The sequence below is a fragment of the Mastigoproctus giganteus genome, chromosome 12, assembly GCF_048544385.1.
Source record: "Mastigoproctus giganteus isolate SK-2022 chromosome 12, ASM4854438v1, whole genome shotgun sequence".
NCBI classification, from domain to species: domain Eukaryota; kingdom Metazoa; phylum Arthropoda; class Arachnida; order Uropygi; family Thelyphonidae; genus Mastigoproctus; species Mastigoproctus giganteus.
In genome coordinates this window covers 22,799,340-22,812,179 of record NC_143586.1, presented here as the reverse complement: position 1 = coordinate 22,812,179, position 12,840 = coordinate 22,799,340, and the positions used below count along the sequence as shown (strand labels likewise).

The following is a 12,840-nucleotide window of genomic DNA, read 5'->3' as shown; positions in this document are numbered from 1 at the left end:
TGGCATTATAATCACTCGTTTGGAGAAAGTAGTCTTGGCTCGAAACTTATCCGAGGAATTCTGAAACGCTTTTTCAGTCGGGACTGTAGCTACCCCGTCTGAGGTGGATTGAGCTGGATTTTCATCGTGAGTTATTCCAAGGATTTCCCTTCAATGGTCATCGATCTCCGATGACAAAGAGGAGATAGAGTGGTCTCTAATCTTTAAATTTAACTGAATTCGGCATTTTTTAACAGGAAAAATAGGACATGAGTATTCTTTTCAACTGTCAAGAAATATTTGACTTAGATATTTATAGATTTTAGAAAGATGTTTATAAGTAAAAGGGCTGGCAAATATAAACAGGGATCATGGTTTATATCTGAACTGTTACTCAATGGGAGGCTGTTAATTGCGTTATTAACCATTTCTGGGCTGATAAAGAGTTTTTTTTTTTTTTGTCAAAGTTCAGCGAGGGAATCACCACACAGGAACCTTTTTTATATTTTAAAAAGTTTATGTATTATTATTATTCATTGCATTTTATCTTTTTTATTTTAGCGAACCCTACAAGGCTATTGATTCTAGAAGACAATGATACAGAATGGCCTTACGTGAACATTTCTTTCAGTGGATATTCAGATTAATAACTCCAAATACATTACATGACCTCTTTTTTATGTATTTTAGTTTTTTCGACGGCCATTTCGATGGGAATACCATTGCCGATAATTTCCTTGCCGGCAATGGTTAACCATAATTAACAATTAACAACAAATGCCTCATAAGTGGGCCAGAATTTCCGATTCATTTGGCGCATGACCTTAAGCCAACTTGCTAGACCTTACACCCTTCAGAATGGCCCTCGTAGGTCGCACAGTTGGCAGAATCGCTGTCCCCCCTCACACTGGGGGGGAAACACTTGAGTTTGAGTCACGTGAGGAATTTTTATGGGCCTTTTTCACATTGTGGGTAAATTAGTCGGTCTCAGGCGAGGGCAGCGTGATTTTTTTCTCCCAGAAATTTGGGTTTTTCGTACACCAAACATAAAATCGACCATAGAACACACGCAGTTTACAGACAGTATACACGGAGCAATATGGCCTTAGTCGCTGATACTCCTAAAACCCAACAACAACAACATTTACAATACAATGAACGGGCAGAGATTCTTGAAAATGCCTTAAAACTATGTTGTTGGAAAAAATCAGCAATGAAAAATTAGAAAAGAGATGAAACGAGTCACATTTTCGATTGAAATTTGTAATTCGTAATTGCCCTACGCGCTTTATGACAATTACGAATAGATGGATTGGGCAATGAGGACGATGGATTCTGGAATAAAGTAGTGACCATTTCGTCGATAAACAGTATATATACCAGCGAAATGTTCCTCTGTTAATGGCTACAATTACTGTCCTCTACACACTTTGTGGAAAAGGTCTGGTTCGAATACCATCAAAAGAACTTTTATGGGCACTTTTCAGGCCATATCTAAGTTAGCGCCTCTAATCATAGGTACTAGCTGAAGCGCCTGTAGTCATATATACTTTACACTTCAGTTAGAAATTTAGATAATGTTTTCTTAAAAAGATCAACTTAGTTCCAGTTATCTGTCTAGTAAAAATTAGTCTGTGACTGAGTTTTCGTTTCTGCTTGCGAGGAGGCAGGGTCTCTGTTATCTAACTTGAATTCGCTGTAGCTAAGTGCTCTGTTAAAAACATTATATGATATATTTACAGTATTTATACTATGTCCAAATTTAAAATCAATATAATATTTATGTATTACACTGGTGTGCAAAATTTAAGGACCAGTCAGGTTTTCAATTGTTGTAGCTTCTCATAGGGTGGCCTGGATATGGGAACAGCATACCAAAGGAACATCGTGAGGTACAGAAATAATGAAGGAAACAACACCGACACAACAACGGAAACAAAACGGTACAGAGGGACTTTATTCAAAAATGGCAACATAGCGCTGGCTACCATGATACAGATGCATCACTGCCAACGATGGAACAAAGGAAAGAGGTGGTCCTCAGTAGGAGATATGGCCACCCCTAATGTCGATGCAGGCTTTGCACCACCTGTTCATACTTAGAACAATGTTGTTGATAAGTTCTTGCAGTAATATCGTCCATTCCTCTGTCAGCGCCATCTTCAGCTGGTGAACATTTTCTGGTGGGTGTGGACGTGCCGCTAGGCGTCTTCCCAGAGCGTCCCATATGTGTTCGATGGGATTTAGATCGGCGCGAACGGGCAGGCCAATCCATACGAACAATGTCCTCACTTTCCAGAAGCATATCAACAGCTGCAGTGCGATGGGGTGTGGCGTTATCATCCATAAACACGAACTCGGGGCCAATGGCACCTCAGAACAGATGCACAACGGGAAGGATTAACTCAGTACAGTAGCGTGCATCGGTTAAATTACCGCTTTCCAGTATCTGGAGTTGTGTACGTCCATCCAAGATAATACGTCCCCAGATGAGAACACCTCGACCGCCATATCGATCCCCTTTCAGTGATGTTTGCGGGGTGATACCGTGTGTTAACCTCCTTTCCAGATTAGCTGACGTCCAGAATCGCTGCTGTGACTGAATCTACTCTCATCAGTAAAGAGTACCTTAAGTAAAGCTTTTGTAGTTGTAACCTTTAGAAATAGTGTTGGTCCTTAAGTTTTGCACACCAGTGTATATTATGCAAATTTCCTTACATTCCTAAATTGTCTTTTAACTATTATGTGTTTGTCCATCAACTAAGGAAATGTCCATTATATACGCTGCAAAGATTAGTTCTAAGCTTCCTAGTATATTTTTAATACTCTTTGTACTATAACTAAATCAATTTTAAACAGGCCTGCAGGCTACAGTTACTCCCACTAACACAAATCTTTGGAGAAAAATGAGCATCTTTGTGATCTTCTTAACTGTATAATTCACGCTCCACAAGCGTAGATATTAAAAGAAACTTTTAGATAGTATGTCGTCTTGCTGTTAGCACAGTGGATATAATTTCCTTCCTTCCAACACCTAGTCGAAAATGGTTTAATGGTTTTACCTCCGGGAAGTTTGGGTTTTTCATCCAACAAACATGCAACTCGACCACAGATACGCCCAATTTACGGACACAATATAATAATGCATATGGCGCAAGAATATCATCTTGCTGTCAAGAACATCCCCAGGTACTTGACCCTGACTATCACTAATTGACCATTTATAAATAAATTAGTGATCCTCAGAGGTTTACTATCTGGGAGTATGGAATATCAATTAGTAGTTAAGCTTTCCCTTCAGTAGCATTGCCTTTTACCTACTGAAATCTTTAATTTATGGGTACTTGCCCATTTTTCACTTTCAACAATTACAACAGCTGCTTTCTCTTCTGTCCGAGACCTTGATTCTCCACTTACTGCGCCATGCACGTGAATAGCATATGCCACCAGAAAAACATCACCCAAGTATCTCTTTTTCGACATGCTACTTTTCGTACCATTACCTTTCCTTTCCTTTCCGAAAATCTCTATTTTTATAAAGATCACTGAAGCAATTCATCTTCTACAATCTCTTTAATACACTTTCCCACCACATTCCGTAAAATTCGCATTGAAGTCAATAAAAAATACCAAGGGAGTCTCTCTCTCTCTCTTTTTTGTACTCTCTTTTAAAGTACAGTTCTCAAGAGAGAACTGTACTTTAAGGAGCACCTCAGAAATTATCCACGGACCCACTCTTAGGATATCCATACTAATTTTCTGAAGCCATTTTAATTATTTTCTACTTCATTTAACCAGTAACCTCTCATAAATTTTTTCCAAGACAGGCAGCAAGGAAATCAGACTTAGAATGATGGGTCCCTAAAGTCTTTTTCAGAAAATTTTAACAATGTTTTTATTTGGGCTATTTTCCAACAATCTAGAAAAACATCCTTTCTTAAATAATCATTAAACATTTGCAATTAAAGGTCAATTATGATTTCAGGAAATTCATTTAATAACCTCCACTTGCAATAAATGAAATCCAGGATATTTCCCATTCTCCAACTCCTCGTCAGGAAACAGAATTAAAACTACTTCCTCAAGCGATTCCGCCATCCAACCTTCTCAGACCCATCAACCTTCAGGACAGTGTGCTAAATAGATTCAATTTTTAATTTTATAGGAAATAAGAGGAACCAGAGAGGAAATAAGAGGAATAAGAGGGTGTCCTATAATTCTATAGGACAACGACCTCGTATCTCTGACTTGCCATTCATAAATTTTATTGATATTCTTCGTTACATCTATATTCAATTCTTCCACGGTAGAGGTTAGAGGTTGTATTGGATGCATAAATTAATAAGAAGAGCAAACTGTAGAATAACTATATGTATACCATGACATGAGCAGGATTGTGTATGCAAAATTCGCATAACACACTTTGCTTTGAGAATTTTGTTTAGGACTGTAACAGCTCTAAAAAAATGTTGGTACTACTCTCGATCATGATTACATCTTTCTGTTCATCTCGCCCATCGCAATAGTATAAACTAAGATTGATTTAGAAAGGTGTTTTTTGTTGAAATGTCGTATTTCCGACAATTTTATGAATGGTCGGTGGATTCAATGACCCTAGTTGCCCCGACTAGGGTCATTGATATCTGGTGCCCCACGAGATACCAAACAAAAGACAATCAGGAATCATGAATTGCGTTTCTTTCAAGGATAAAATACTAACCATCTTTGTATAGCCTCTTTATTTTGAACGATTCCGTTCAATTTTTTGAGTGTTGATTGGCATTTGCGCCAAGGTTTGACCACAATCAACTCAATTAAAAGTTTATTTGCGTCTTACCACAGATCATTCTTCTTCAATCTGTGACTATATTTTCTGGAATCTGCTTTGCTCAATGAATTATCTTCATGGAACTACTGACGTGCAAGATAAACCTGATGATAATGTGGAATACACACTGATATCTACAAGGCATTTATTTTACATTAAATATGCAAATTAGCCAAAACTGCCTTCATATTTCCTAAAATGAAAACAAGGAACACCTAAGTCAATATCAGTTTATGCTACTGTTTTTTTTTTAAAGCTGTTGGTGTTCTAAACACAAAGTCAATGTGCATTACGCATTTTGCGTTGTGAAATATGTCATACGTTCTCGTATAAAATATTGTTTTGCATATTAGTAGGGTCGTTTGAAAGTCATTAGATAGATGTTTCACCTTCCAGCTTTGCAGAAGCTTGCGCTTTTGTAATACTGTTGAGTGTTGTCATGCTGTTCAGGCGCATCAGCGACTTGACTTAGACCATATTACGCCCTTATTATTATGTCTGTAAATTGTGTGCGTTCTGTGCCTGTTTGCTGGATGAAAAGGCCGAATTTTCAGGAGAACAAACCATGCTACTCTCGCCTCACACCAACTAACTCAGCCACTTTGGGAAAAAGGCCCATAAAAATTCTTCACGTCATCAACAGGATTCGAACTAGTGTCTTTTCCACCCGGTGTCGGGAGGATGGCGATTGTACCAACTGTGGTACTTGCGGGGACCCCTGTCACGTTACATCTTTGAGTGTGATGTAAATAACAGTTTTCCTTGATCACTTTTCGCCCTCAGTTGACAATATAGTGCTTTCACTACTGCCACTCCTTTGGAGAAGTTGGATTCGAGTTCCTTCGGAGGCCTTTTGGGTACTAAGTTCGTCCTGTAGCCTTACATTTCCTCCAAAAGCACAATTGTAATCTGTCCGTTTGCTGGGGTTAACTACGGTAACTACATCAAACACACGGCCGTTTGATGGGGGTTAACTACGATCTCACTACTTCTGAACAACCTTCCCTCGTACGAGGGCTGTTTTAGAACAGACAGAATCTTTGAAGAATCAGTCTTGACTGATTCTTCAGAGATTCTGTCAATGTGATCAGTCAATAATAAATGGTCAAGAACCTCCCTTGTATCGATGTAACTATTGTTACAGACAGCAGTGTGAGGAGGTTTTTTGAGCCATTTGCATAAAACTGCTTGTTTCTTGGACATGACCGTTGAACCATACATAGCTATCAGCTGCTCGTGAAATTCTGTGGTCAAGCAGAAATTGGATAACTGTATACACTTCTACATTTTTCCCCCCTTTCAAGTAGGGCAGCCATTTCGGATTAGTCTCTAATTGTCATGTCAAACAGCCTTCTTATTTTTACTCTGATTTGAAGAGTGAAGACGGAATTCTTTTTTAAAAGAAACACTGCTAGCTAACATTTACTTGTTTGGTGGAAGTCGATCACAGAACTATCAGGATAGGAAAGAAAAAAAGTTATAATAGATGTTATTTTAGAACTCTTTTTATTTAAAAATATTTTCAATAAACGAATTGTAGATCAGTGTTTGTTATTTAGCTACAGGAGGTGTTTGTTATTTAGGTTTGTATTTTAGAAAATATAAACCTAAGTTAATTACAGCACTGCTCGAAAGTACTCAAGCATTATCCCAAAAAATGAAAGGATTGTGGATAAACGTTTAGTAACTACGAGGGGTTTCCAAAAAGTAAGGTAACACATTATTTTTCTTAATAATGATGAAAGAGAATGAGATGAAACGCGGTGGACAGATAGACCCGTTAATAACATTCAAAAATCCGCCTCACAGCAGATTCCAGTTGCAAATTGGCAGCTACCGTGTGAGTGTGGTCCAAAACAGGTGTTCGTGAAGTTATTCGCTTTTTTAAAGCAAAAGGGTCTTCACCAAGTGACAGTCACCGTGAACTGGTTGCTGTGTATGGCGAAAAGGTGATGACAAAGAAGCAGGTGTGTATTTGGTGCAATGAATTTAAAGCGGGCCGTATTGACATTGAAGATCGACATCGTGGCCACAGTGTTCTGGGATCGCCAAGGCGTTCTGTTGGTGGATTTCTTGCCGAAGGGAGGAACAATCAATGCACAGCTTTACTGTGCAACGTTGGAAAAATTGAAAGCCAACATTCGACGCAAATGACCAGGACTCCTGACAAACGACGTGATTTTGTTGCACGACAACGCAACTCCACACACTGCCCACACCACTCGTGAGTGGTTGCGCCGTAATCGTTGGGAAATACTGTCACATCCCCCCCTACAGTCCAGACTTAGCGCCTTCAGACTTCCATTTGTTCGGCCCTCTGAAAAAACACCTTTCAAGAAACATTTCACCACGGATTAGGCGATGCGATGTTGGCTACTGCGTGTGGGCACGGGCTTCTTCAATACTGGTATTGATAAACTGATCCATCGTTGGGACAAGTACATCAATAAAACTGAAGACTTTGTGGAGAAGTAGTGCATGTTTATTTATTTCTTGGTGCGTAATTTCAACTTCGTATTATTAAACATCATCGAGAGAAAAAATGTGTTACCTTACTTTTCGGAAACCCCTCGTATTAAAATGAAGAATATTAATTTACATTTCATTATTTATAATAACTTATCTAATATCTTGTAAACAGTTTCGTTAACAACTGGTACAGTCCAAATAAATACGTATAATATTTTTTCCAAAAACTCTTTAACATTTATTAGCTTTCAGTGATTGTCAGAATCAGCAATGACTTCAATTTTGGTTCATAAGGACCATATTTTTTTCTCCCGGAAATTCGGTTTTCCGTCCAGCAAACAGAAGATCGACCATAGAACATATGCAATTTACAGACATATAAGGAGCAATATGGCCTTAATCACTGCTGCTCCTAAAACCTATTTACAAATCCCTGTCACGCTCTTAAGTGGACATCTTGGATAATTATGCACTTCCAGAATCAATACTAGGACATCCTGGACAATTATGCACTTCCAACATTATGGCAATACTTCGGGGAAGGCTTATACCTGTATCAAGACAACGCGCCATGCCATACTGCTCGGGTCGTAACAGAGTAGTTTGAGGACACGAGTGTGGAAAAGTTGGATTGGCCAGCCCAGAGTACTGATCTGAATCTTATCGAGCATCTTTGAGATGTATTGGATCGTCGGGTACGTGCACGTCGAGATCGTCCAAAGAACAAGGCCGAACTGATGGCTCCTGAAAGGCCGAGTGGAGGAACATATCACCTGACATTTATAAAAAGCTGGTTGAGAGTATGCCGCAAAGATTGAAGGCCGTCATAAAAGCAAAAGGTTTCAGCACAAAATATTAAATGACACAATAGAAGCTCTTTTTTATCTAAAGGCAGGTGTCCGGATATTAATGGTAGGGCAGTGCACGTGTTGCTCAGTCAATAGTGGCAGAATTATGACGAAAATTATTAGAAACTGGCAATCTAAACAGAAAGAAAGGAAGGGGACGTCTATAAATATCTTCTACATATCCATCGACCTTTTTTCCTCCACTCTGTCTTTTACAGGAGTAAAGGCAAGTACTGCTACAGCATGTAGATGCCTTTTCGGGATTAGTAGCACGTTGCCCAAGAAAAAAGCTACTTTTGACGCAAAAAATTAAGCCATGCGCCAAAAGAGCGTCGTGCGTGATAGTTGGTCTGAGGATAGGTGGAAATCTGTTATTTTTCTCTAATGAATCTAAATCAACTTGCATGGTTCGGACAGCCAGCAGACTGTTAGACGAGGAAGAGAAGAAGAATCCTGACTGTATTGTCTCACAGTGAACCGTGCATCTTAAATGAAATGGGACTGTATTTCACATAGAGGATTGGTCGTCTTGAATTTGTGAAGGGTACAGTGCAGAGGTGTACAAGGACATTCTTGGGGCAAAATTACTTCTCACAATTAGAGATCACTATGGGGATGTTGCAAATTGCGTTTTTCAGGAAGACTCTGCTCCATGTCATAGAGCCGAAACCGTTAGTACTTTGTTAAAATTAGCAAAAGCATTAAATTAATGAAACGTCCCATTCTTGCTTAAATAAATGTAATTTATTTAGCTGTCTTTTACTGTCCACAGGTGCAAAAATGGTTGAAGGAAAAATCAATTCGCACAATAACAGGGACTGGGAACAACACACACCTCAATCAATTGAAAATCATTGAAACAAAATGGGTTTTCAGTAATATAAAAGAAACCAAAAATATTTAGAGGGCTCCAGGAGATATTAATCCGTGTTTTGTACCATGAGATTTCCCAGGAATACATTCAAAACCCTGTCCAATCCAGTCGATGCCACTACGAATGTGCAGCAGCCATCAAAGCATGGGATGGGCCAACGAAATACTAGTGTGCATTTTGTTGTGTTTTTGGGTGATATAGTATGAATAATATGCCTGCCGTCTTAGTATGAACAAAGAAAAGTTGTTGTTGTTGGGGGGGGGGGGTTTAGGAGCATCAGCGTCAGCGACTAAGGCTATATTGCTCCGTGTATACTGTCTGTAAATTGCTGTATTCTGTGGTCGATTTTCTGTTTTGCTGGAAGGAAAATGCAAATTTCAGGAGAAAAACCAGGCTATCCTCTCCTGAGACCGACTAACTCAGCCACGTTGTTGTGAAAAAAGGCCCATTAAAATTCCTCACCGTATCGACGAGACTCGAATTCAGGTCTTTTTCACCCGGTGTGAGGTGGACAGCGATTCTACCAACTGTACTACCTACGAGGGCTTGGAGAAAAGTACTTATTTCATTGTATATTTACCCATAAGACATAAAAATAAAATTTCTGTAATTAATAGTTTCATATGTGTATAATTATTACTTATTTATGCTCTTTCAGCTATTTCTAAAATATTAGCTGCCAGTATAAGGTCAATCAACCTAAAACATAAAGTGATACAGTTAATTTGGTCACCACTGTACAATTTGAACGCCATATTTCAGAATATATCTTTATACAATGCAGCTTATGACTTTTTGACGTCTCCTCCTTTAATTATAATGTTTAATAAATGAAATTTTTGTATGAACGCTGTGGCAGTACCACTTACATTGAAATCAGCCACACCTCTCAGTTACTCATAAATAATTTATTTTATAAATGCTTTATGCAAAGCCTGAAATGTCGTTTCATCTGTTTATTCGTTTTCTTTCATTTCAGATCACTAATAGTACTCAGATTTGCAGAATTCACGGTGTATGTTGAATTCTGACATCCCTTTGGACATTCGTGCAAGGAAGACGTGTAGAGACAACCTGATTTTCCCCCGTCATCTTCCACCAATTGTCCAGCAGCAGTCTCTCCTCCCTTATCTCTTTAGGCATCCACTTCAGCCGACGATTACCACCAGAGATGCGAGCATCAGCGACTGGCGTCAGTCAGGAGGATTGCCTAATTTTGGTCGGCCCAGTCCTGCAGGGTAGGTCGTAATGGATGCGTCTAACTGATCAAAGTTGCAGCAGCAAGATGTGAAGTCGTGGTGGGCGAGCCGATTGCCTGACTACTAGCAGACATAAGGGCGACGCACGTTCCGGCTCTACCCATCTCCTGACGGCCGCTACAAAGGTCATGGGACATTTGAAAAGGTGAAGACTCCGCAACCCAGGCGGAAAGATGCCGCCTACCAGACTGTATATATATCTGAACCGTAGGTGTACATATCTCGGGCCACGGTACTTAGAATTATTTAAGTTGTTATTTATATGTCGCTCATCAAAAACGTACTCTTCAGCTATCCTCTAGAAGCAGCCATTAATAAGTACAAAGTGTCTTTTCGTGCCAAATTGTAACCCTTTGGACACATTTTATGTTAATTTGGTTTTATGGTTGGGTAAGCAGCAGGAGAAATTCATGTGGTCTCCAACAAGAACAAAATTTAAAGCTGTTCTGGCAACTAAATGTTTGGCCTAATTACTGTGCTAAACAATCTCACAAGCAGTTTGTTCCATTCCTAAGAAATTTAAGTTTTCAATGTCCTGAAAAATGATCTTAATTAATGATCAAAGAAACTGTGCCGCTTGACCATCTCCTGCATGCAAACCCCAAAATGTGAGGCGATGAAATATCTTTACAGTAAATGTTTAACTTTGTACATACATTAGGTATTGATACGATTAGACCACCTCTGTATATAGATTTCCTCTTGTTACATCCCAAACGTCACGCGACAATGGGATACCCTGTACGTATGATAGACTACTAAATGTCTCACCCTGTGGACTGTACATAGTTTCCCCCTGACCGTTGTTCCACTAATGCAATAAATTTGTCAGCCAAAATATTTTTCTTGCTTTTATTTTGAAAGACTAACTCAAAAGACTTTTGTTTACTTTGACCAAAGTCGTGACCGTGAACTAATCCATCCACAATCCAGAAAGATGGTGCAAATTACGATTTACCAAAGTCATATTTCTACTTCTAGGGAAATCATCTTTGGCAGTGATTATTGATCCCTTCCATGCTGGAAAGGAACTTTGAAAGAATATACCGTAATCTTCTTCTTTGTCTCTTCCCAGATGGTGATATCACACAAGAATGCGATCCGAAAAATCGGATTACCTAAAAAAAATCTGAATACTTGCGAGGACTTTGTGTTCCATAATAAATCAGTAATCACTTGACTTTTGAATTCCGGGATGCATACCATAGTCCCATCAGACCACGAATCGGTGTTTAATGATTGAATTGGCTCACCTAATAAATACCTTGAAGTCCCAATTCTACTTTTGGTTATTAATGAGGGCTTTTTATTCTCTTTCGACACCAGATGACAATATGAGTATTTAATGTGATCTAATATAGAGTGCCAGCAGCGGATATCATTACCGTACAAACAAGATTGATCACTATGTGGAGGCGACCCTGAACTTATATTAGCTGATGGTCTCGCTGAAAGAAAGGTAGGATTGTGCCCACACACACGCGCATGTATATGTGTGTGTGTGTTTGTGTGCACGCGCAAGCGTTCTTTTCCCTTCTCCGCTGAACGGAGTTTAGCCCTACCCAACCTCCCTTTTTCTCTCCTCATCATTCTGTTAACAGAGGTAGTCCACCCATAACACCAGTGTGAGAAGGGCGTTCAAGTCAAGGGTTAAGGAGAGCCATGCCTCCGCACGCGGGGGAATCTTTTGTGTTTCATCACGCTCACGACTAATGAGGATGAGCCTTGGAATTATATTGTCTGGTTCTGAAAAGATCTGGGTTGGGTCACATACATATAATCGTCTCCCCTCACACTTTTACAAGGGCGGGCTCTGCTAAGGTAGAAAATATTTTTGCAACTGGCGATAGAAAAGACTGTCTGTTGTCAACCCCGAAACCAACACATCTGGTTACCGATCAGTTCTAATGCAGCCACTAGAAATAAAATAACCCAAATAAATGAACCGGTTCTGAAGTTACTGGAATTGCTATTGGGTGGTGACAAAAAAGCAAAAATTGGTTAAACAACCGGAAATCCATTAGAAATTTTGGGTGCTTGATTATATAGTAGAGTTACTGTATTCTTTTTTTTTTTTTTTTTATCAATCTTCAGTATACAATTGAAATAGTTGTAGTGCTTTTCATCCCTATTTTCAGTACTCTTCAAATCATAATCAGAATGGAATCCGACCTACACTGGTGCATGCATGTGCACATGCGTGTTTGTATTCTGGAAGGAATAGTAATGGAGTTTATAAATTGCCATTTGAATGCCTGGGCGATATAAATCCCACTTGGAGCGGTAGGTGGCAAGGGGTTATGTCATGGCGACAGGTGAGATCGGCGTCAAAAGTCTGCGTTCATTAGCGGGGAACTGTCGTGCAGAGTTCCGGGGAAAGAAACCTTGTTTGCCCAAATGTAAAGTTGGGGGACAGGAGTGGGAGGAACTGCTGAATACGCAATACTTGTATCCGTGCCAACATTCTCATCCTGTTGACAGATTTCATTGGAATCGTGGAGCATTTTCGTACATTTGTCGCTCAGAACCCAACAATCTCTCCCTTCCCAACCTTTACTACTGTTAGAAAAGCAGGAATGTAAA

At 39.4% G+C, this 12,840-nt stretch overlaps 1 protein-coding gene across 2 annotated transcripts in view; it reads left to right on the top strand.

Annotated features, from left to right (window-relative positions):
* LOC150076776 (noggin-2-like) overlaps window positions 1-11,061 on the top strand; it is a 32,117-nt gene extending 21,056 nt beyond the window's left edge. For both annotated transcript variants that reach the window (XM_090386918.1, XM_090386917.1), the window contains exon 3: window positions 9,978-11,061. The gene's annotated coding sequence lies outside the window, so the exon portion shown is untranslated. The remainder of the gene's footprint in view (window positions 1-9,977) is intronic.
* Window positions 11,062-12,840: the final 1,779 nt, after the last annotated feature.